Source organism: Panthera leo, chromosome A2, assembly GCF_018350215.1.
Source record: "Panthera leo isolate Ple1 chromosome A2, P.leo_Ple1_pat1.1, whole genome shotgun sequence".
Lineage (NCBI taxonomy): Eukaryota > Metazoa > Chordata > Mammalia > Carnivora > Felidae > Panthera > Panthera leo.
In genome coordinates, this window is record NC_056680.1 from 48,247,538 (window position 1) to 48,273,224 (window position 25,687).

A 25,687-nucleotide genomic window follows, 5' to 3' on the forward strand; every position below is an offset into this window, starting at 1 on the left:
TTTCTGTTTTTTTTTTTTTTATTTAGTTTTCAGGAGTTTATTTTCTGTTCTCCCTTCTCCTTTTATGCATTTATGTTACTATTAATTGTTCCTATTACTTTGTGTTTCCTAGTTCAAATTCCTAAGGAATGATCAGATTACCCTACCTCATTTCTTTTAGGTACTGACTGATTTATAGATAGCAGGTCTTTTGTTAACTACTCACCTGAGCTCTATAGCTGAGGCCAAGGAGTGGACTGTGACACAAGGTATAAAACATGGCTCAGATATGACAAGGGTAAGCAGAACAGTTTCCCTTAAAATCTGTGTGGCTCAAGCAAGCATGATGACTCCTGTAGATTGGTAATAACATCAAGGCATGCCATGACTTACTTTTGTTTGACATTTAAGTCAAACTGCTTATTGGAGCAGTTCTGTTGAAGACAATGACTTCTGATTCTTTTTAAGGCTTGGATATTAGAATCTAAAATAAAATGAATCAGGCATAGTATAAATGGTGCAAAGGAAACATCTAAAGAGGATTTTGGGGGCGCCTGGGTGGCTCATTCAGTTGAATGCCAACTTCGGCTCAGGTCATGGTCTCATGGTTCGTGGGTTCAAGCCCTGCATTGGGCCCTGTGCTGACAGCTCAGAGCCTGGAGCCTGCTTTGGATCCTGTGTCTCCCTCTCTCTCTGCCCCTCCCCACTCGTGCTCTGTCTCTTTATCTCTCAAAAATAAACATTAAATTAAATATAAATAAATAAATAAATAAATAAATAAATAAATAAATAAATAAATAAATAAATAAAATAAAGAGGATTTTGGCCACTTTAAAAAAACTGTTATATTTAATTAAAAGGAAACAGTAGTCTAAGAATGGGCCTTTTAAGCCAAAATGGTATAATGTTAGTATTGTTCATGGTACGGTAAATAAAACAAAATAGAATGAACATACAAAAGATTATTAGGATACACCATCAGATACTACAATTTTTACCACACATATTTATTTACTGATCATTAAAGAACATTTTCAGCTGTCCAGAAAGATTTAGCTGTATTTTATTTTAGCATGTCTGGAGGATTACTTTTCTTTAACCATGAGCAAGAAATGCTGCTAGAGTCATATGCTAATGTACCACAGGATAATTAGTAGTTAGAAATATTTAATAATGAATACTAATAAAAGAAATTTTGTTTGAGCTGTGGAAGAATGAGAATCAATTATTTCATTTCTGTATAATTCCTTGGGCAAGGCATGCTAATTTGTTAACAAATTTACCCCTATCTTTTTTAGCTTTAAATAAACATTAGTCACCAAAGTAGGTTTTGGGGAATCATCAGAATACTAAACATCCCTGCTTAACTTCTCCAAATTCAGCAAAGCCCCCAAGAAAGGCTCATATTGTTTGTTAATAAATGAATAAGTAGTTGGGGTGCCTGGGTTTTCAGTAGGTAAAGCATCTGACTTTGGCTCAGGTCATGATCTCATGGTTTGTGACTTTGAGTCCCACACTGGGCTGTATGCTGACAGCTCAGAGCCTGGAGCCTGCTTTGGATTCTGTGTCTCCCTCTCTGTCTGCCCCTCCCCCCGCTCATGCTCTGTCTGTCTCTCAAAAATAAACACATGGTAAAAAAAATAATAATAAATGAATAAATAGCTCCATGGTTTTCGAATCTGAACTTAACCATGTATCGATTTCTTGCATGTTTAAAAACTACAGCTAAAGCCTAATGCTCCTAAAGCAGATGGAAGAAAATAGTCGGTTCTGTTCGCTATGTCAAATTGTATAGGTCTTGGCCATCAATGATCCTGTTTTAAAGGTTTTTTTTTTCCTTCTTAGAATTTAATTTTCACTTATTCTAATTACAGTACTAATTACTTCATAACATCAGTATTTATGATGAGCTTCCTTAGTGTGAGGGACTGACGTGAGTTTTGTCAGACTCAGCAGACAGCCTTGGAAAACAGCACACTTGAGTAGAATCGCTTTTCCCATTTAGATCGTAGCTGACTGTAGGTAACACTCGATTGGTTAGTAATTTTTGTGCTCCCCACACTGATCTACAGAAACGTAGGTTTTCTTATACATGTTAATTTTAAGAAAAATTAAAATTAAAAACAAAATGCCTTCAGCTAGTCTTGTTTGTACATCTTAAAAACAAAGCTTTATGTACTTTTATTTCACCATAAGTCACTTGCCTTCATTCATATGCACTTGACACCTTGCCTGTTTAACTTTTTGAAAACATTATTTTGATACTGTTTTTGTTACCCAAACAAAAAAATAATATATAAATCATTCTTACTCTTTATATATCTGCTGTTGAAATAGGAGATATTTAAGTTTTCAAATGTTTTAAGCAAAGAAAGCATCTGGCCTGTGCCATAAGGATCACATGAGATTGCTGTGTGTTAATAGTCTAGGGCATAGCATGGGTATCGTTCAGTGGAGTTACGGAAGACTGGAAGCATGAAATACAACCAAGAGGCTTTTTCAGACATGATTTATTTGCGGTTTGGAATAGAGTGAAGACACATGAATCGGGAAGAAATGAATCCTTTTAGAATCCTCTAAGTCTCTCTGTAGAAAATTTAGCATCATTTGCTGATGGGTAGCATGACCAAAGGATGTGTAAAGACTGCTGTATTTCCAAGATTCCAGGGTAGGAAAAATCTCAACCAGTACCCACTTACCACTTAGCGGTAAATGCGTGGTGTGTGTGTGTCTGTGTGTTTTTGTCTGTGTGTTTTATAAGATGTGATAACTGATGAAAAATAGCACCCTAGATATATCTTAGTTCTGTCTTATTTAGATTCTGGTGTTTGGCAATCAAAAGAGAGTCATGCTCCTGTGAGATCCTTTCCCTTGAGTGTGAGCAGACCTGTGACTCACTTGCTTCTAACCCCACACATATATATGTATGCTGCATCTGAGCACAGCAGAGTGAGGTAAGGTAAGTGTCCTCCCTTGCTGATTCTGAAGAAGTGAGTTGCTGTGTTGTGAAAGGAACTGTGAGTGCCCTTGAGGAATGGAGAGCAGCCTCCAGCCCATACACAGCAAGAACACAGAGGCCTCAGTTCCATACCTGCAAGGAACTGAATTCCACCACCAACCACATGAGCCTGGAAGAAGACCCAGAGAAGGAGTGCAGCCCAACTGACACTCTATTTGTTGCCTTGTGAAACCCTGAGCAGAGGATTCAGCTCAGCTATGCTTGGACTTCTGGCTCATGGAAACTGAGATAATGCCTGAGTGTTGCTTTAAGCCTCTAAATTTGTGAAATGTGTTAAGTAGCAACGGAAAGGAATATGGATGGGTAAGAAAAAAGATAAGTATGTTCTAGATGTGTAGAGCCACACGCACTAAGATGCAGAGATCAAAATAAGATTGGTATATCCTTCATCTACTCGTAGACTGAACGAGCATTTCCTCAGTGCTCACTGCGTGCTACAGCCCTATCAGGAAATGAATAGGGGAACTGAAGTTAAGAGATTCAATGACTTGCCCAAGGTGACACGGAGAAATGTGTAAGAATATAAGAATTCTGTGGGGGAAAATGAAAGCATGTTCATGTAGCATCACGACTAGTAGGGTCTCTGAGCACTTACTTTCCATCTTTGGGTATATCTTGTTTTGAGTTATTTCCTTTGCACTGTAGTTGAAATTTTGCATGCAATCAGCCTCAAAGCACTCATTTTCCCTAGTGTCCAGGGAAGCATTAGGATAATTAAACAATAAATAACTGGGATTATCTCTGTGAAATATTTAGAGTTTTCTAAAACAAACTTACATTATTTGTTTACTAAGTTTCCCAGACGGTAGAATAGAATGCTGACAATTGAAAAAATAAATAGATCCTGAAGAAAAAGTAGAAACAGGAGCTACTGTTTCAAAACAGTAGAAACTGTTTTGATCTTAGAACTGGAAAGCTTAAGTCCATGAAATATTAAGAACTTTGAACTTTGGTCTGACTAAATTTGAAGCTGTTAAATTGTTTGCCTTTCTGGGAATTCTTAGAAACCTCCCTAAATTAGAACTGCTTAATTAATTGGTAGTTTTGAAAAAAAAATTTTTTTTTGGCCTGTTGTGCAATAACAGGAAAAAAGTCTTTTGTTTAACTCGATATTTTGGACAAATGAAGTATTTTTAAATAAAATAAAATTCTTTCTGAAATGGGTACCCCTGTGCTCTGCCCAGATGTCCTTGGATCTCTTTCTCTCTTTAGGTGCATCCCTCTCCTGCCTTAGGGCTTTGGAATCCTTTACCCACATGCTGCCTAGTTTATTTCCCACCTACCCCCAGCTTCAGCAGTGACCCTTAGTCAACTAATAACTGAAACCCAACCACTTTGTCTGGAGCTGGATAACTGAATTTAGTTAAAGCTCCTAAGATCTCTTGCTGGAATAGACTTAGAAACTCCAGAGAGACATTGTCTGAAACCCCCTCTTTATTGGGCTTTCTTCCCTTTCCTGTTCCTCTTCTCCCCACAGTCCCTTACTGATATCCTGTGGGAGCACTTAATAAATAAATCACTTTCACCCAAATCAAACCCTGATCTCAGGGTCTCCTAGGGGACTCGGCCTAAGACGGGTACTTTCTTAAGTGTTTGCTGAAGTAACAAATTAAGTCATCAATTCAAAATTGCCTAAGGATTAGGTACAAAAAGAGATATTTTAAAATAGGTAGGTGACTTGAATTTTTGTCATTTTAATAGCATTTTTTTTCTGGATAATAAAAGTAGTCACATCAGTGTTGAGTTAGAAGTAAGATTAAGTAAACTAAATTATCCATAGCAGTTATTCGTATGTTGGTCAATTCCCCCCCTCCCAACTGCAATCAAGACTAAATCTTTGAGTGTGTTTACTAACTTTCTTAAACAAAATTGTGATTCTAATCAGCATACAGGATTACACCCTGCTTTGTTATACAAAGATGGTTTAGTCATTTAACATGTTATAAAATAAATAGCAGCCCTTTTCATGTTTTAAATTATGAAGAAAAGGAAGGGAAAGAAAAGGAAAGGAGTATGGAAGGAAGGGAAGGAAGAAAAATAAAAAAAGTAAACTGAAAAGAATGAAGAAGGCATAATTAAAATAGCAATTTCTCCTTTCCATTTTTACTTCCTAAATGTAAACACCGTTAAAAGTTTGGTGAAGATCATTCTAGATTTTATATGCATATACAAAACACAATCACAAATATATATATATATATATATATATATATATATATATATATATATAAAATGGGTTTTTGTATTGTCACTTCTTATGAAACTATTTTATACTACATGTACATTTCTACAGTTTACTTCCTTTAATCTGGGAACATGTTACTGAACTTTGTCCACATTAGACCATGGAAATCTACGTCAGTTTTACTCAGTAATAGGTAACTGCTATTTTTCCTGTTAAACAGTACTTCACTTCTTATCCTTGTGCATATCTGTATGCATTTGTAGAGACATTTATTCCATGTGACAAAAACCTAATAATGTACCTACTGATTACTAGTAGGAAATATTTATTCATTTATATTAGTTTTGTTTTGTTTTGTTTATATTCATGTTAGTGAACATATACTGTAGTCTTGGCTTCAATGGTAGAACCCAGTGATTCATCTCTTACATGTAATACCCAGTACTCATCCTGAAAAGTGCCCTCCTTAATGCCCATCACCCACTTAACCCATCCCTCCCCCCATCTCCCCTCCAGCAATCCTCAGTTTTTTCTCTATTTAGGAGTCTCTTACAGTTTGCCTCCCCCTCTGTTTTTGTCTTATTTTTCCTTCCCTTACCCTATGTTTGTGTTGAGTTTCTTAATTTCCACATGAGCGAAATTGTACAATATCTGTCTTGCTCTGACTGACTTATTTTGCTTAGCATAACACCCTCTAGTTCCGTCCGTTGTTGCAAATGGCAAGATTTCATTATTTTTCATTGCCGACTAGTATTCAAGTGTGTGTGTGTGTGTGTGTGTGTGTGTGTGTGTACATGTGCCACATCTTCTTTATCCATTCATCAGTTGATGGACATTTGGACTCTTTCCATAATTTGGCTATTGTTGATAGTGCTGCTATAAACATTGGGATACATGTGCCCCTAAAAAACAGCATTATTATATTCTTTGGATAAATTCTCAGTAGTGTAATTACTGGGTCATATGGTAGCTGTATTTTTAATTTTTTGAAGAACCTGCATACTGTTTTCCAGAGTGATTGCAGTGGTTTGCATTCCCACCAACAGTGCAAAAGTGTTCCCCATCACAAAACACAAAAGTGTTCTCCACATCCTCGCCAACACGTGTTGTTTCCTGAGTTGTTAATTTTAGCCATTCTGACAGTTGTGAGGTGGTATCTCATTGTGGTTTTGATTTGTATTTCCCTGATGATGAGTGATATTGAGCATCTTTTCATGTGTCTCTTAGCCATTTGGATCAACAAAACCAAAAGGCAACCAATGGAATGGGAGAAGATATTTGCAAATGACGTATCAGATATAGGGTTAGTATTCAAAATCTATAAACAACTTACCAAACTCAACACCCAAAAACCAATAATCTAAGGAATAAATGAGCAGAAGACATGAAGAGATAGTTTTCCAAAGAAGACATCCAGATGGCTAACAGTAAGAAATATTTAAATCAGCATGTAATTCAGTGCATTTAGGAAAAATGTCTCTTTTGAGTGTAAATCCCTAGTTTCTCACAAATACCTCCCTCCCTAACATCGTCCCTTCTTTCTCAAAGTATTGTCTTGGTGTAAGTGAATGGGGCAGTTTATGTATCCTCAATTAAAATGTTAACTATTATAACCAAATTGTCCTACAGCAAATTACACTAATAAATACTCTATCTAATAGTTTTTATCTGAGTACATCAGTCTTTATATTTGTAAATAATTTGCTGATTCATCTGTGAGTTTAAAGTTATTTATAGTGTTATTTTCCATATAGGAATTTAGTTTTTGTTTCTTAAAAATTATGTTTTAATTAAATTGAATATTAATTGTTCAATTAAAATGAAAATTATTTAATTCTTTTATAGCTTGTGGCTTTTATTTTATTCTTGAGGAAGTATGCTTTCTCCAAATATGTGTATGTGTGTGTGTGTGTTTGTATATATATTTTTTTCAGTATTTTTTAAATTTTTTTTTACTGTTTTTATTTTTGAGGCAGAGAGAGACAGAGCATGAGCGGGGGAGGGGCAGAGACAGAGGGAGACACAGAATTGGAAGCAGGCTCCCGTCTCTGAGCTGTCAGCACAGAGCCCGATGCGGGGCTCGAACTCACGGAGTGTGAGATCATGACCTGAGATGAAGTTGAACGCTCAACCGACTGAGCCACCCAGGCACCCCTTTTTTCAGTATTTTAAAATGTATTTTCTGTCATAAATTCCATTTGGAAGGTGTGTCTGTGGGGGAGGGGGATGCCAGGTAGTTATCTAACATTTTTTTCCACACAAGATGATAACCTATTATAGATACTCCTACTACTGAATGGTTCATCCTCCACTTACTAATTTGGAATTCTATATTTTCGTATAAGAATTTGTATATATGTGGAAATTCATATATATGTATGTCTATTCCAGACTCTACTCTGTTGTCCTGATGTCTCATGTCTACTTCAGCACTGTACTGATGTAATTGTTGCAGCTTTATAGTGTGTTCCCATATGTGGCAGAGCAAGATCTCAGTCTTATTCTTTCATTTCAAGATTATTATAACTAACCTCCCCCATTTATCTTTCTTTCCTGCTTCTCTTGTTTTATGTAGCCTCAGACCTCTTGGCAAAATCCACATTTTCTAGCTTGATAATCTGATTCTAAAGTCAATGTATTTGGAGGTGTTTTGTAAATTCTAGGAGACATGCAGATGTAAACTGCACAGCTCATGGGTAGTAGCATTTCTCAGATAATTCTTATTCATCTTAGCTATGGAGAGAAAAATGCAACTTTTGTCTGTGTTCTGTAACTATTTGTATTTGCCTCCTCCAACCTGATCTACAAGTTATTAATACAAATTTATTCAAGGTATTTGGAAATTGTTTAGATTATTTGAACATAATCCCTTACTCTGTCTCAAAGACTGCTCTACCCCAAATATCCCTGCTTCCTTCCTAAAGAAGATGTCTGGGTACAGGAGAGGGATTGCTTATGCTTCCTCTTGCCACTGTTCTGTTGCCCTGGCCTCCAGAGTGATGTCCTTTGTCCATTTTGGAACTGTTAGCCCTGTTGGCATTTAGGACTATAGCCATCATCCTTTCTCTGGGTATAGACAGGGCCCTGTTATACTTTCTGGCTACCTCAGAAACATGTGAGCTCTTGCTGGTGCTATCCATGCCCTTATTGTCTAACTGTCAATCCCAGTTGGTCTGCAGTCCTGGGAACAGAACCCCTAATCTGCTCAACATCCCACCTGTTCACCTGCTCTAGATATACCTTTCCATATCAGATCTGAGGGCCATCCGGGAACCCAACTCTCTACAGCGTTCTGTTTTTATGTGCCTGTCCTCCACATGGTTGTGGGAGCACTCTACAAGGCAGTCCCTTTCCAGATTAATAGGGCAATCATTCCTATCATTCATGATTTCCTGAACTATCAGATGCATTTTCCCATCTGGGACACCTGACCTATTCCCTTCATGAACAACTCTGCCCTGACCTTCTCCTTTGCATCACCTAAGTGGACAGCAGAAGTTGTTTTCCCTTCATTTCCCGTCCATCTTCTTGACTCTGGTCTAAATCCATCTGACTTTATGTGGGATAGAAGTATCTCCTTGCATTTTATGTTTTCTATGTAATGGCATTCTTTGGAGAAAACCATTGACTACTGTGAGGATGGTACCTTTTGTAGTTCAGCAACTAAGAGGTCTTGATCTCTGCACAATGAATACAGTGAGGATGGTACCTTCTGTAGTCAAGCAATTTGGAAGGTCTTGGTCTCTACACAGTGGGTGAATTTTGCAGTGAGTCTGACTAGGTCAGTCACGTGAAATGAAAAGACAGAAAATAATGTAGCAGATCTGTTATGAGGACGGTAACATATTTTTCAAGGCTGTTGTCCTACTGAATTTTGACTGTCAGCGATAATGTCTCCTTTTGGCATTTCTTCTATAGTAAATTCTATCAGGCAGATAGATACCTAGAAATTCTGGCAATAAGATGAAAACCAGGTACTGTAAAAAGTGTAAGAAAAATTAAACAATTTTTAAACATTACCCTCATTCATAACAGAGCATGTAAGACAGTATTAGTATGAGAAGGAGAACATTAGTCTCAAAGTCATTGTCACCTACAGCCTCAGGTTTTGTGTATAGAAGATGGTATAATATTACGTTTTCTAACTGTTCATGAGATTTTGAGATGGGCCTGAAAAGCACCATGTAAACTATAGTCTGTACCATTAATCCATGTTTCTCATCACCTCCCCCTCCCTTTACATTTCATCTCAGAAACTGATTTTATCCTCAAATTAAAGACAACAGTTAAATTAAAATCAATTCATATTTTTGCAGCTTCTAGAGGTTTAAGTATGGCAGGAAAAAAGAGAAATTAACAGTTTGGGGAAGTTAACAGACATTGTGCTTATATTTTAGCTTGGTTAACATTCAGAAGACTTATCTCCATTTTACAGATAAGGAAACTGAGGCACAGGGGAGTCTGTAAATTGTTCCAGCTTACCAACCAGCAAGTAGCAAAGACAGAGCTGAAATCCAGCCATGACAAACTGCAAAGGTATTCTTCTTTCCAAGGCACTTTTTACTACCAAGGGAGTATGTTTCAAAAAAACTTTAAAAAATGCCTTTGTGCTTGTTAAAGAGTTATGTGAGTAAGTCAGAGGTCTTTGTGGGACAAATGTCATGCTGCTATGTGATTCATTGTCAGTAGTTTTTTGGCAATTTGAATTCCTCTGGGTTTTGCCATAATAATTTCAAGGTTAGGTGTAAGAGTAAGCCAGTAAGTCAGACTGTGTTTTGTAAGAATAAATATCTGTTGTTCTCTTAACCCTGTTTTACTGCTGCCAGTCACCCCATCTTGTCATCTTTCCCCTCAAATATACACAATGCCATCATTTAAATTTCATCATATCCATGTTCTCACTTTAGTTTTTATTTAACCTTGGCTTAGATCTTAGTTATTTCCAGGGAAAAAGTGGCACACATTTTAGGAATACCTAGATAGATTTAGGAATGATGTATGGTGTGTTCAACCTCATTTAATATTCCACTTTACTTGGTATTTAATTCCCCTGTCACTTCCAAATACTTTGTGTGACTAGGACTATGCAATTTGTGTGTTCATTTCACATTTTATATTGATCCTTCTGACCTTATGTATCATGCTTCATGTTTTTATTGCATCTTATCAGACTGGATCTTATCATCAGATGTTTCACTTTCTCCCATAACTAAGATTTACTGTGTCCAAAGGCTCTCAAATTTTAGAAGCTATTTCATTTTAATTTTGTGTCATTGTTTTGAAATTAGCTCCATAATGTATATGTACCTTTGACTTGCCTCAAATTGAAATTTATTATTAATATCCTTTTGAAATTGGGGACAGTTTATGTGACACCAGGTAAATGGTTACTTGAACAGTGAATTGGAACATCTTATTTGTGTCCTAAAAGCAAAACCATTGCTATAAAAAAAAATTGTAGGTACCAAAGGTCATAATGTTTTGGTATTATCTGGGGTCATGTTCCTTATGTACAATAGAGATTCTATTTTTTTAAGTTTTTTTTTTCTGTTTTTGAGAGAGTGAAAGAGAGAGAAAGAATCCCAAGCAGGCTCCACACTGTCAGTGCAGAGACTGAAGCAGGGCTTGAACTCACTAACCACGAGATCATGACCTGAAGCAAAATCAGAGTCATACACCTGACAGACTGAGCCACCCACACACCCCATGAGATTCTATTTTTATCTGCATTAATTTTTAACAGCTCTTTCATTGGCCTCTGAACTACCCTGAACCAGATCATGGCTGTTCCAAAGTTAAGCAGCTGCTGAAATAAGACTACTTATAAATTTAATAGATATATTTATAGGTCTATTTTAAGGTCCTAGTGAAAATAATTTCCACTGAAGGTTTTGCTTTTAGCTAGTCTCAGGAGCCCTAAGAGTCACCTGCTTTAAAAACAATGACAGGCTTTAAAAATAGATAAATCAAGAGGAGATATAGTCATGTTCAGAATGAACCTTTTGAGTTCAGAATGACCTCAGAATCTCATTTCTAGGAATTTAACTCAAGGGAATAATCAGACATTCAATGATGTATTAAGTATATTTCTGTGGTCTTTTTTATAGTAGCAAAAACATGAGAAACAAAGTATCCATTAATAAGAAATTGATAAATATGGATTTTCTATAGTAAGCTCCACAGTCCTTAAAAATTATGAGTTTGATGACAAGAAGTGACATGGGAAAAGTTGCACAAACTGACGTTAAAAAATAAAACAACAAAGTAAAATATGGAAAACTATTCACATTATGTACAGATATGATGTCAACGAAAACATCATTTTTATATACATATAAAAAGAGATTAAAGAGTTCACCTTAAAATTATAGTAGTGTGGTAGACAGATTGGAGAATTAGGGGCAACTTTTATTTACTTATTATAAATTTTGGCAGAAAGAATCTGTAATTTTTTTAGCATTAGAAGCATACTGTACACTTTCCAAAAAACAAGGATGATTTTATCTTTCAGAATGAGCTCAATTCTTCGTTTAAAATATGTATTATTTTTGAGTATACATGGAACTTTCTCCAGAATAGATCACATACTGGGTCACAAATTGGGCGTTGACAAGTACAAAAGGATTGAGATCATACCATGCATATTTTCATAGCACGATGCTATGAAACTTGAAGTCAACCACAAGAAGAAATTTGGAAAGACCACAAATACATGGAGGTTGAAGAACGTTCTACTAAAGAATGAATGGGTTACCTGCTTTCTTAGTGTAGTAGGCAGCACATTGGTCTCATCATAATCTGAAGAATGAATGGGTTAACCAGGAAATTAAAGAAGAAATTAAAAAAATATATGGAAGCAAATGAAAATGAAAACACAACAGTCCAAGCCATTTGGGATGCAGAAAAAGCAGTCCTAACAGGGAAGATATAGCAATACAGGCCTACATCAAGAAGCAAGAAAAGTCTCAAATATACAACCTAAGCTTACGCCTAGAGGAGCTAGAAAAGGAACAGAAAATAAAGCCTAAAGCCAACAGAAGAAGGGAATTAATAAATATTAGAGCAGAAATAAATGGTATGGAAACAAACAAAACAGTATAACAGATCAATGGATAGGAGGAAGAATTAATAAAATCGATAAACTTCTAGCCAGACTTATCAAAAAGAAAAGAGAAAGAACCCAAATAAATAAAATCATGAATGAAAGAAGAGAGATCACAACCAACACCACAGAAATACTAACAATTATAAGAGAATATTATGAAAAACTATATGCCAACAAACTGGGCTATCTGGAAGAAATAGATTAATTCCTAGAAACATGTAAACTACCAAAACTGAAACAGGAAGAAATTGAAAATTTTAACAGACCCATAACCAGAAAAAAACCTGAATCAATAATCAAAAATCTCCCAACAAACAAAAGTCCAGGGCCACATGGCTTCCCAGGGGAATTTTACCAAACATTTAAAGAAGAGTTAATACCTATTCTCAAACTGTTCCAAAAATAGAAATGAAAGGAAAATGTTCAAACTCCCTCTATGAGGCCAGCATTGCCTTGATTCCAAAACCAGACAAAGACCCCACTGGAAAAAAAAAATGCAGGCCAATATCCCTGATGAACATGGGTGCAAAAATTCTCAACAAGATACTGGCAAATTGAATCCAACAGTGCCTTAAAGGAATTATTCACCACTATCAAGTGGGTTTTATTCCTGGGCTATAGGGGATATTCGCAATCAATGTGATATACCACTTTAATAAAAGAAAGGATAAGAACCATATGATCCTGTCAATAGATGCAGAAAAAGCATTTGGCAAATTATAGCATACATTCTTGATAAAAACCCTCAACAAAGTAGGGCTAGATGGAACATACTTCAACATCATAAGGCTATATGTGAAAGACCCACAGCTAATATCATCCTCAATGGGGAAAAACTGAGAGCTTTTCCTCTAAGGGTCAGGAACCAGACCAGGATGTCCGATCCCACCATTGTTACTTAATACAGTACCAGAAGTCTTAGCCTCAGCAGTCAGACTATAAAGAGAAATAAAAGGCATCCAGACCAACAAGGAAAAGGTCAAACTTTAACTATTCATAGATGACATGATATCTATGTAGAAAACCTGAAAGACTACACCAAAAAATTGCTACAACTGATACACGAATTCAGCAAGCTTGCAGGATACAAAATCAACATACAGAAATCTGTTGCATTTCTATACACCCGTAATGAAACAGCAGAAAGAGAAATCAAGGAATAGATCCCATTTACAATTACACCAAAAACCATAAGATGCTAGGAATAAACCTAACCAAAGAGGTAAAAGATTTATACTCTGAAAACCATGGAACACTGATGAGAGAAATTAAGATGACACAAAGAAATGGAAAAACATTTCATGCTCATGGATTGGAAGACCAAATATTGTTAAAATGTTTGTACTACCCAAAGCAGTTTACACTTTTATTGCAATCCCTGTCAAAGAATTTTTCATAGAGCCAGAGCAAATGATCCTAAAATTTGTTTGGAATGACAAAGACCCCAAATAGCCAAAGCAATCTTGAAAAAGAAAAATAAAGCTGGAGACACCATGGTTCCAGACTTAAAGCTATATTACAAAGCTGTAGGCATCAAGACAATATGCTACTGGCACAAAAACAGACACTTAGATCAGTGAAACAGAATAGAAAACCCAGAAATGGACCCACAACTATATGGTCAACTAATCTTCAACAAAGCAGGAAAGAATATCCAATGGAAAAAAAGTCTCTTCAAAAAATGGTGTTGGGAAAACTGGACATTGACATGCAAAGAAAAACTGAACCACTTTTTTTAAGTGTTTATTTTTGAGAGAGAGACACACACAGAGTGTGAGCAGGGGAGGCACAGAGAGAAAGGGGAGCACGCAGAATCTGAAGCAGACTCCAAGCTCTGAGCTGTCAGCACAGAGCCTAACGCAGGGCTCGAACTCACGGAACTGTGAGATCATGACCTGAGCCAAAGTCAGATGCTTAACCTACTGAGCCACCCAGTTGCCCCAAACTGGACCACTTTCTTGGACCATACACAAAAGTAAATTCAAAATGGATGACATACCTAAATGTGAGACAGGAGTCCATTAAAATTCTAGAGGAGAGCACAGGCAGTAACCTTGTTGACCTTGGCTATAGCACATCTTACTAGCACATCTCTTTAGGCAAGGGAAACAAAAGCAAAAATGAACTATCAGGACTTCACCAAGGTAAAAAGCTTCTGCATCACTAAGGAAACAATCAACAAAACCGAAAGGCAACAGATGGAATGGGAAAAGATATTTGCAAATGGCATATCTGATAAAGGGTTAGTATCCAAAATCTATACAGAACTTACAAAATTCAACCCCCCCAAAAAATAATAAATAATCCATTGCAGAAATGGGCAGAAGTTGTGGATAGACATTTTTCCAAAGAAGACATCCAGATGGCTAACAGACACTTGAAAAGATGCTCAACATCGCTCCTCATCAGGGAAATACAGATCAAAACCACAATAAGATACCACCTCACATCTGTCTGAATGGCTAAAATTGAGACTACAAGAAACAACAGATGTTAGCGAGGATGTGGAGAAAGGGATACCTTGCACTTTTGGTGGGAATGCAAACTGGTGTAGCCATTCTGGAAAACAGTATGGAGATTCCTCAGAAAAACTAAAACTAGAACTATCCTATGACTCAGCAATTGTATTACTCAGTATTTACCCAAAGGATACAAAAATACAGATTCAAAATGTAGATGTTAATAGCAGAATTATCAACAATAGCCAAACTATGGAAAGAGCCCAAATGTCCATCGACTGATGAATGGATAAAGAATGGATAAAGTATATATCCATATACTTATGTAAATGTATACACACACACACACAATGTAATATTGCTCAGCCATCAAAAAGAATGAAATCTTGCCTTTTACAATGATGTGGATGGAGCTAAAATATATTATGCTAAGTGAAATAAGTCAGCCAGAGAAAGACAAATACCATATGATTTCACTTATACATGGAATTTAAGAAACAAAACAGATGAACATAGAGGAAGGGGGAAAAGAGAGGGAGGGAAACCATGAGAGACTCTTAACTAGAGAACAAACTGCAGTTGACCCAGGGGAGTGGGTTTGAGACGGGCTAAATGGGCAATGGTATATTAGGAGGGCACTTGTTGGGAGGTGCACCAGGTTATATGTAAGTTATGAATCACTAAATTCTACTCCTGAAACCAGTGTTACATTGTATGTTAACTAACTAGAATTTAAACAAAAACTTTAAAATAAAGGCAGGAAACAAAGGCTAAGAGAATACCAAAAGGTTGTTACATTATACCTTTGTTGTTTACTCAAAGTAATGCTTGTTTCATCCTCTGTGAGATTCCTTTACCACACACACATATCCTTTCTCCCCCCGCCCCCAACTCTGTCTCTCTCTCTGTCTCTGTCTCTGTCTCTCTCTCTCTCTCTCTCTCTCTCTCTCTGGTCTGAATCTCTCTTTGCCTAAGTAGAATCATATTTTGCTCACCATAATAGTCATTTGTGTCTGGGAGGGAATTTGGGACTTTTTAAAAATCATTCTGTGGGTTCATAGATAAGTGGTCATGGCATTCAACATTAGTCCATTTAAGGTGGCTCCACTAGGCAGGTTCTTCTCTGTTCCTTGTTACCATTATTTAAACTGTAAAGTGACAGTGTTTGTGAACCCAGAATTCTCCCAGAAGCCTGGAAAGGTTTATTCCTCATTGCATTTGTTGCATAAAGGGGAATTTATGTGTGTAAGAGAAGTATGCACCATTCCTGATGCAACTTCCTTGAGTAAATTCGTAAGTTGTAAGCTGTTAATACTGTTTTTCAGATCCAATCTTCCACACCTCTATAGCCCCATGGTCCTTCCCCTGTGCCCATTGGCACTCACTATCTGTCATTGACAAACTTGCCTGTTTTGCCAGTCACATTTACTCCAACTGAAATTTGCTGTCCCTGGGTCTCTCTCCTTTCTCCGTAGTCCTCTAAGTGGAGCCTGTTTGTCCCCCTTGATGTTTCACAGCACAGGATCTAGAAGTGGGATGAATATCCAACTTGCCTCCAACTGATGGCTGGACCATGTCTCACCCTCTCAAAGCCATTGCTGGTTCTTTTTTGTTTTTTGTTTTTCTGTTGTTGTTTTGTTGTTGCTGTTGTTGGTTAAGGGCAGTAATCTGTCTACGGTACCTGCTCCACCAGCAAAATGTTTCATCAGAGGTTTTATCAGTTGCTTCTCATACTTTTCTTGCCCCTTTCCTTTCCAGTACAGATTTCATGGTCTTTCAGATAAACATTTGTTTGTACACACCCACAGTTCCCTTGTACCCCTCTTTCTCTGTTGTATTCACTCAGCAAGATTTCAACCCTCACTGCTTCTAGATTTCTGCTTGCGCTGCTAAACATCTGAGGGAGCGAATGACTTGGCTGATTGATGCCATTTACATTTCTACCCACAGATCTCAACTGGGTCTTTAGCTAACATTTTTCTGATGATCTCCTGCTCTCTCAGAGGACAATTTTGTATCTTCTTTCTCCTTCTCTGACTCATTTTTATAGAAAAATAGTCATTTTATTCCATCTTCTTTGTCCCTTCCTCCACTTCTTCCTCGCCATCCCTTTCCCAGATCTGCTCCTGAACCTGTCTCCCCTCCTGTTATAATGAATGGATTTTGCTTTGTCCCCAAGTACAGCCAACATTAATACATTGCTCCAGTCCATTGTGCTTATTCACAGAAAGCTTTAGACTCTCATTCTTTATTCCCTTTTCACTCCCATCAACATAGAATCATACAAAACTACCTCTCATATTTAAAAATAAATCCCATCTTAAACCCTGAAACTTCTTTCAACTGTTACCCCTTTTCTTTGTTTTGATGTGTAATAAAAATGTTTGAAAATGTTTTCTATACCTGCTATGTATGCTCATCTCTCCCCTTTTATTTTTCAGCGCCCTCCAGCTGAAACTACTTTTGACAAGGCTAATAAATTAGTTTTTTAAAGGGAAGTCTTTCAGATGGTCTTCAGGAACAATCTTTTTTTTCCCCCTCATTATTGAAAAGAGAGATTCAAGGTATTAAAAATTAATATTTTCCTTGACCTACTGAAGGCAAAATAAATATGGGTACCTGGTGCTGATTCATTGTATGCTTTGAGTTTGGTGGTAACAATCCAGAGAGGACCACAGTGTTACAATGTAAAAGTCACTAGAATTTAAAGTTTTCTATCAATTACAATTTGTAGGCCACAATTTTTTTTTGTCATTGTTTTTGTTTTTTGAGAGAGAGAGACAGAAAAAGAGCATGCACAAGCAAGGGAGGGTCAGAGGGAAGGGCAGAGAGAGAATCTTAAGAAGCAAATCTCCATGTTGGGCCCATGGAGCCCGACCAGGGGCTCTATCTCAAGACCATGAGATCATGACTTGAGCTGAAATCAACAGTCCAAGAGTCAGACGCTCAAGATAATGAGCCACCTAGGTGCCCCTTGTAGGCAGGAATTTCTAAGTTTCAGTTTTATTTATAAGTTGTAAAATCTTTTTCCTGATTTCTGGATTGTTTCATTTTTAATTTTAGTGATATTCCATTTTTTAGAAGTTCTATATTGGCAAATAAGATGCTTTACTTAAATTTTATCCAGATTAGAAGATTTTATAAGCTGAGAGATGTTTCTTGAATCATGAAATTATAAGCGTACACAACCTTTAGACATAACATTATGATTTTTAGTCTTTTTAGTTTTCACTAAATCTTACAAATATAATTTTAATATTTTGATGAGTATTAATATATAATTTATTATTTCAGTTCTTTTAGTATGAGCTCCTCATCCCCCAACCCCTCGTAGTCAGGTTCAGTGCACCCACTGGATTTGGGCAGTTTGACTATTTTCAGTGGATGATGTAATCCAGTATGACCCTTATCCATCTTTAAATAACTGTCTGTTTTAAAAAGTTTGTAGGAATTAGTAGTGCTGAAGAAATATCCTGAAGCAATGTGTGTACACACATTTGTATAAATAACCTATTTCCCAGTTGATTTTAGTGTTTTGTTGTGTATTTTTCTATTGATGGTTGTTCAGCAATTTTTAATCTTCATGTTAAGATTACTTATTTGTGAATGACATCTATGAGTTTTTATTTAAAATATCAAATGCTATTGGGGTACCTGAGTGGCTCAGTTGATTAACCATCCGATTTCGAATCAGGTCATGATCTCACTGTTTGTGAGTTCGAGGCCTGTGTTGGGCTCTGTGCTGACAGCTCGGAGCCTGGAGCCTCCTTCAGATTCTTTTTTTTCCCTTCTCTCTCTGCCCCTCCCCCGTTCATGTTCTCTCTCTCTCTCTCTCTCTCTCTCTCTCTCTGAAAAATAAACATTAAAATTTTTTTTAAATACCAACTGCTGTGGTATTTCAGTACATTTTTATTTCATCATTTATAACTTCTTTATTTATATTTTGAATTCTATGATTTTGAAACTAAGCCATCTTTAACTGCCAACTTAAGTTTTGACCAAAACAACCTGGGTGTAGAACTCATGTAATTTAGTTGCAATTTAAGTGTGTGTGAAAATTCTTGGAAACTCGTGTGTGAGTTACATTTGAAACTATTTTCTCTTGTGCATTATCATAGAAGCTTTATACAGCTTTGATTGATTTTCAGTTGATTATAATAATTAAATACTTAATGTTTTTCATTGCTAACATTTGGAGAATGAAAGCTTTTTTGAAGTCAGTTCTTTTGTTCCTCTACCACGATTTCCACATATATTTTAATTTGCTTTTGTTTACTGCACTAGGTCTATCTTGAATTTTCCTATATCCCCCAAATTTCCCACAGCCCTACTTACTTTGACTGGTTATTAATACACAGATATTGATCTACGTGTTAGATATGTATATTACATAATTTCCTATGAGCACTATATGTAAGTTAGGTAACACAGACTCCTAACAAATTTATGGCAGAACAGAAAAATTACATTTTTGTTGTTTGTTTTTGACAGTGTGAGCATCTGTTGATATTTTTAATTTATCTGAATTTTACCAAGTGCCTTTATATTCTTATATCTTTTTTTTTCTAGCAGACTCATCTCTTTTTTGTGTGGTCATCTTTGTCTGTGTTATATACATTGTCACATATGACACAAAGTCATACTGTAACATAAAACATACTACAAGATAAATAACACAAAATACTTAAAATTTGAGAAACAATTTTCTACTACACAATTGAACTTTGCTTAAGCTAGATGAAATAATGTCACTAATGAATAATTCATATACCTTTAGTTTTTAAATTTCAGGAAAAATAATCATGTATGTAAAAATCCATAAACAAAATACACATGGGAATCATCTAATAACTAAACTTCATAGTCTTTTAAATATTTTGTCTGCCCTAATGACTAGAAATTATTTTTGTAGTACATATACCCAGATAATTTACATTAAGCTGTTAATGTAATTACCATGTATATGGTAAACATGGTGCTTTTAAGCAGTGATTGTAGCAATGTAAATTAGTAAAGTATTTGTCGTAAGCAATTAAGAAAACTATATCAAATCCTTAAACTTTGGTTTATCAATTTTATTTCTGGCAACATATATATATTTTCCATGTGGAAAAAGTTAAACAGTAAGTTGACCTCCATTTTGTGGTTATGTTGTAGAACATTATCTCCCAGCTTCAAAAGTAGGCATGGGACCAAGTTACATGAATCATAAAACTTTACTTTTACTGATTATGCCAGCTGGTGTAAGAGATGGACACCTGACCCAAGACAAAGGCCAAAATAGGTTTCCATATCAAAATAAGCACAGGAAATTTCTGTTTTGAGCATTGAGCTCTTAAGATGGGAGCCTGTAGTTCTGACCACATGGAAATCATGGGAATAGGAAGTCTGAGAGGCAAATTCAAAACATAGCAAGAAGCAGTGTGAGAAAAATTCAGGGGGAAGAGAAAATAACGAAAAACAAAGACAGCAAATCTGATGGTGTTTTGTCACTGAATCAGTTTCACTCTGTTCTTTCTGTGGTACAGTACATTAACCAATAAATTCTCACTTTTATAAAAACCAATTCCAATTGGATTCATGTTTTCTTAACAACTAGAAAACCCTGACGCAAGCTTTATAAGGACCATAGTTATCATACAACTACTTATACTACAACATTAAATACAGAAATCAAAAATGTCTTATCTAGAACATTATTGTAGATGGCATGAAAGAAACAATAAAAAATATATACTTATACCTAAAAAGAAGAAAACATATCAAAATATGAAAAATAGCTGTCTTTGAGTGGTGAGGTTAAAGGGAATATTTTTTTTGAGATTTTTAAAATTTGTCCTGTCTTATATTTTAAAGACTATTTTAAACTTAGTTGAAAAATGAACTCATGTGTAGAAACAATATGAAACTTTTTAAATTATAGTGTTTAGTTCAATAAAGATATTTCCTAAAGCAGTGATACAGAAGAGAATTACGTGGAGGTCACAGACAAATGGGCTCCCTCCCCATCCTGCCAAGTCAGAAATGCTAGAAATGGGGCCCAAGCATTCATATGCCTCCCCAGTTTCCAGAGTGACAATGTCTGGGACTAGAACAGAGGTGGTATAAGGTAAAGGTTGGGAGTGTGGGGTTGGGTATTTGACAAACCTGGATTTGGACTTTGGTTCTGCCATTACTAACTGTAACTATACAACTTTGAATAAGTTATTTGTTTCCTGTAAGCTGTGACTTTTTTTAATCTCTAAAATGAGGTTATTTTCATTGTGAGACTGGATGAAACAATGTTTTTATGGCATGTAATATGATAATTAGTGTTAGCACTGAAAATAGTAAAATCTTATTTAAAAACATGAAATAACATAAATAAAAATTTTAAATGAAATAAAAAAATAAACCCCACCACCATTATTATTAGCCTCCTGTTAGCCTAGCATGATGATAATGCAAGTCAACAGAAAAAAAAATTAAATTGCCTGAAGTTAATTTATGTAAAAATTTCAGGTTTAGTGTGGGGGAAATTTTCTATCATCTTCTCTCCAGGGCATACTTCCAAATAGCTTCATTCTCTGTCAAAAATAACTTCCATGCATTTTTCTTTTTTTTAATTTTATTAGAAAAGGAATTGAATTTTAAGAATCACTAGTGCTGTACTAGTTTCAAAAATAAAAGCAAACAAACAAAAGTCACCTCCAGTGTTCTTTAAAAGGAGAAAAGCAGAGGGACATTACTAAGGTTGAATTACCAGAGACATTTACTTGCATCCCAGGTGGTTGATTCAGGCTTGATCCCCATGAAAGCCAATGGCAAAACCGAGTTCATGGAACTACAAGGAAATTTCTAGATGAGGCCAGGTAGTTCAACTCACAATCTGAATTCCAGCCAGCCCTTTAACTGGCAGTAAAATTAAAATAATAGGCAAACAAACATTTCTGAAGTCATGATAGGGAAATCTAAACTAGGGTTTTGTATCCTGGAGCTTTTACAGGTGACACATCAATAAAGTCCATTAATACATGGTATGAGAAAAACTAGAAGATACATATTACAACCATTTAAATATAAGATGCTTGAATATATTTCTTTTTAAAAAAAACATTATTTATTCCTCAACTTCTATTTTATTATTCTTCCTCAGGAAGAAATAACACAGTTTTGATAATTATTTTAAATGTATTTTACACAGATAAACAAGCTGTATGATAATATATTTCTGGCTGTTATTTCAACGATGGATTGGGGGGGGGGTGAAATTAGACTCAAGGACATTAATTTGAAAGTTATTAATGTATTTTTGATAGAATAGTCATTGTATGGGTGTGTTTGCAAATCTTTCTCCACTGAAATTATATTTTATGCAAGCCAAATGAAATACATGCAGGGCAGAGGGCACTATGTAATTAAATGATTGATTTATTTGTATTAATTAGTTATTCTTAGTTCATTGGGGCAGGGATAAGGGATATGTGTCAGTTGTGTTCATTTGTTGGTTTTGTTTTTTTCCTACTGCTCTGCTATCAGCAGCGAAGGTACTCAGTAATATGTGTTGGGCATTTGACATAGAACATCAATAAGATAATGTATAGGGTGGCAGAATGAGGATACCTCTATTCTTTTTTATCTGGAACAACTCTGAAAACAAAAGACACTAACAAAAAACAAACTAATAGATACCTGAACACTTCAAATCACAAAAATCATAAATGGTTAGGAAGGAGTGCCATGGGAAGAAAGGATCTGATGGGGTGCCAGGAGAGGGTCACTCTTGGAGCAGAATGCAGCAAAAGTTAAGAAGATACAGAGGGGCCCAAATAGCAATACTTTGTAACAAATGACTGAAATGCACAGGTTGCTACTAAGACTCATCTAATTAAAAGTAAGCAATATTGTAAAAGGAATATCTGTATAAAGATATTATAAGGAGCAGGTGTAGGTTGTGGGGGAGGTTAGAGAAAAGGAGGAATGGATATAGAAAAGCAAAAGGCAAAAAGAGAACATACTTCAGAAAAATGTTGCCATTGGGATGGCAAAATCCCATGAGTTGCAAAATATTGCAACCAAAGTTATTGCTATGAACCCAGAAAAATTTAAAGAAACAATCCTAGATTAAAAGTAAGTTGATGCATAGATGATTTCTAGGAAGAAATTATAATTATGCCCAACAGAAACAGGTGAAAACTGAGTTGGCAGAGCTCAGGAAATAAGTGAAAAATAAAACTATCTCAGAAATTAAGACACTATCTGAAAGCAAAACAAAATCAAACTAATAAGACTTCAGGGACTTTTTAAAACACAATACAAATATAGAAGACAAGACACGCTAACGAAAGTAAACACATAGAGTAGAAATTGATAATGGATTTAATAAGGAAAAAAAAAAAAGGATACCAAAAACAGATAAAGGAGTGTCAGTATACATTTTGTATCCTTGAATAAAAACCTCCTATCAAGGTGGAAACTGAAAACCTATTCTAAAATACCATTTAAGAATACAGTCTAGAAGTAAAGATTGGAAAGCACATGATGACTAAAGAAAAACGAGTTTAAGGTATGTTTAAAATTGAAATACAACCTAGTAAAGTTATGACTTTTAAAGATAAGTATATAATTCTTTGAGCATTCTGGCAAAAGTCAGATAATTTATAAGGGAAAAATATCAGGCTATCCTTAAAGTTCCCAACAATATACATCATTAAAAAACAGTGTTTGGATAAATGCACAATCATCCAGGAAATAAAGTTGAGAAAAACGTTATATCTAGACAAATTGTTTCAATAGAAAGGCAAGAGTAGATACTTACAGGTACTATGAGAATTTATTTCCTATAAATCTACCCTGAAAAGACTGTTAAAGGATTAAACCTCAGCTGGACATCAACTGAATAGAGATATGTAGCAAAAATAAACAAAAGAAAACAAAAAACCAGAAGTGAGCATAAAAATGCAATTAACTTTAAAACTAAGTAAAGAATAACCCTTTGAATCAGTTTCAGTATATAATGTGAATAGAATGACAACAAAGAAACAACGTGACTGGTAAAAGTTCGGACGGAAATTAGACAGTTATGTAAGAATATTGATTTTTTCATCTTTTGTAAACAGAAGTTTAAAAATATCATTTAGCAGATTCTCTTCTATTGACCACCTGAGTCTTGCTGTAAGAAGCAACCACCTCTCCTCTTTCTGTCCACCATCTGCTTGGCAGCTCCAAAGCAGCAACCAGATTGGCAACGCCTCCTGGGAGCTCTGTTGCCTGGAACATGGATGGCATCCAGCCCAAGGGTCAGTTGCCAAGTGACAAGACCATTGGGGGAGATGACTCCTTCAACACCTTATTCAGTGAGACAGGTGCTAGCAATCATGTGCTCAGTGCAGTGTTTGTAGACCTGGAACCCACAGCTATTGATGAAGTTTGCACTGCCACTTACTGTCAGCTTTTCCACCCTGAGCAGCTCATCACAGGTGAAGAAGATGCTGCCGGCAACTATGTCCAAGGGTGCTACACCATTGGCAAGGAGATCACTGACCTTGTCTGGGTGTGAATTTGGAAACTAGCTGACCAGTGCACAGGTCTTCAGGGCTTCTTGGTTTTCCACAGCTTTAGAGGGGGCGCTGGTTCAAGGTTCACCTCCTTGCTGATGGAATTTTTCTTTGTTGATTATGGCAAGAAGTCCAAGCTGGAGTTCTCCATTTACCCAGCGCTCCCCCACCCCCAGATTTCCACAGCTGTTGTTGAGCCCTATTACTCTGTCCTCACTACCCACACCACCCTGAAGCACTCTGTGGCTTCATGGTAGACAACAAGGTCATCTAGGACATCTGTGATAGAAACCTCAGTATTGAATGCCTAACCTATACTAACCGAATTAGGTTGATATGTCAAATTGTGTTCTTCATCACTGCTTCCCTCAGATTTGATGGAGCCCTGAATGCTGATCAGACAGGATTCCAGACTACCCTGGTACCCTATCACTGTATCCATTCCCTCTGGCCACATATGCTCCTGTCATCTCTGCTGAGAAAGCCTACCGTGAACAGTTTTCTGTACCATGAAAAGCCTACCAGTACATGCTTTGACTCAGCCAACCAGATGGCAAAATTTGACTCTTGCCATGGTAAATACATGGCTTGCTGCCTGTTGTACCATGGCAGTGTGGTTCCCAGAGGTGTCAGTGCTGCCACTGTCACCATCAAGACCATGCATACCATCCAGTTTGTAGGCTTGTGCTCCACTGGCTTCAAAGTCAGCATTAAATAACAGCCTCCCACTGTGGTACTTAGAGACCTGAAGGTCTGGAGAGTGAGCTGTGTGCATGCTGGGCAAAGCCATAGCCATTGCTGAGGCCTGGGCTCACCTAGACCACAGATTTGGCCTGATGTATGCTAAATGTGCCTTTGCTCATTGGTATGTGGTTGAGAGCATGGAGGAAGGAGTTTTTTGAGGCTCGTGAAGACATGGCTGCCATTGACAAAGGATTCTGAAGAGTTTGATGTGGATTCTGTTGAAAGAGAGAGTGAAGAGGAAGAGGAATACTAAGGTTAAGAATGTCAGCAAGGTACTGCTTTTGCTGGGAAGTTTATTCTGTTTTGAACGTTGAAAAGTTGTACTTTGATCATTTAATTTGTGTATAGCAGTGTATACTCTCATATACAATTACTGACATGTGCTTTAAAACACAGCACTTTGTTACAGACCCAAATTGTCCATTTCTCTAATGGGTTTATAGCTGGTAACACTTGGTATTTGAGTATAGTTTAAGGCATAGAGTAAGCATTAGAAGAACTAATGATTATAGCAATACCTACTAAACTGGTGTTGGAAAAAAGGAATTAGATATATCAATCCATCATTGTTTCTAGTGTCTACAAAATAGGAGATCAAGTGTACAAAATAATGTTTTAGATATAAAATAAAACATTAAAATGACCCAAAAGAGAAAAGAA

General features: G+C 36.2%; 1 pseudogene; it reads left to right on the forward strand.

Annotated features, from left to right (window-relative positions):
* LOC122213132 overlaps positions 1–25,280 on the forward strand; it is an 84,883-nt pseudogene extending 59,603 nt beyond the window's left edge.
* Positions 25,281–25,687: the final 407 nt, after the last annotated feature.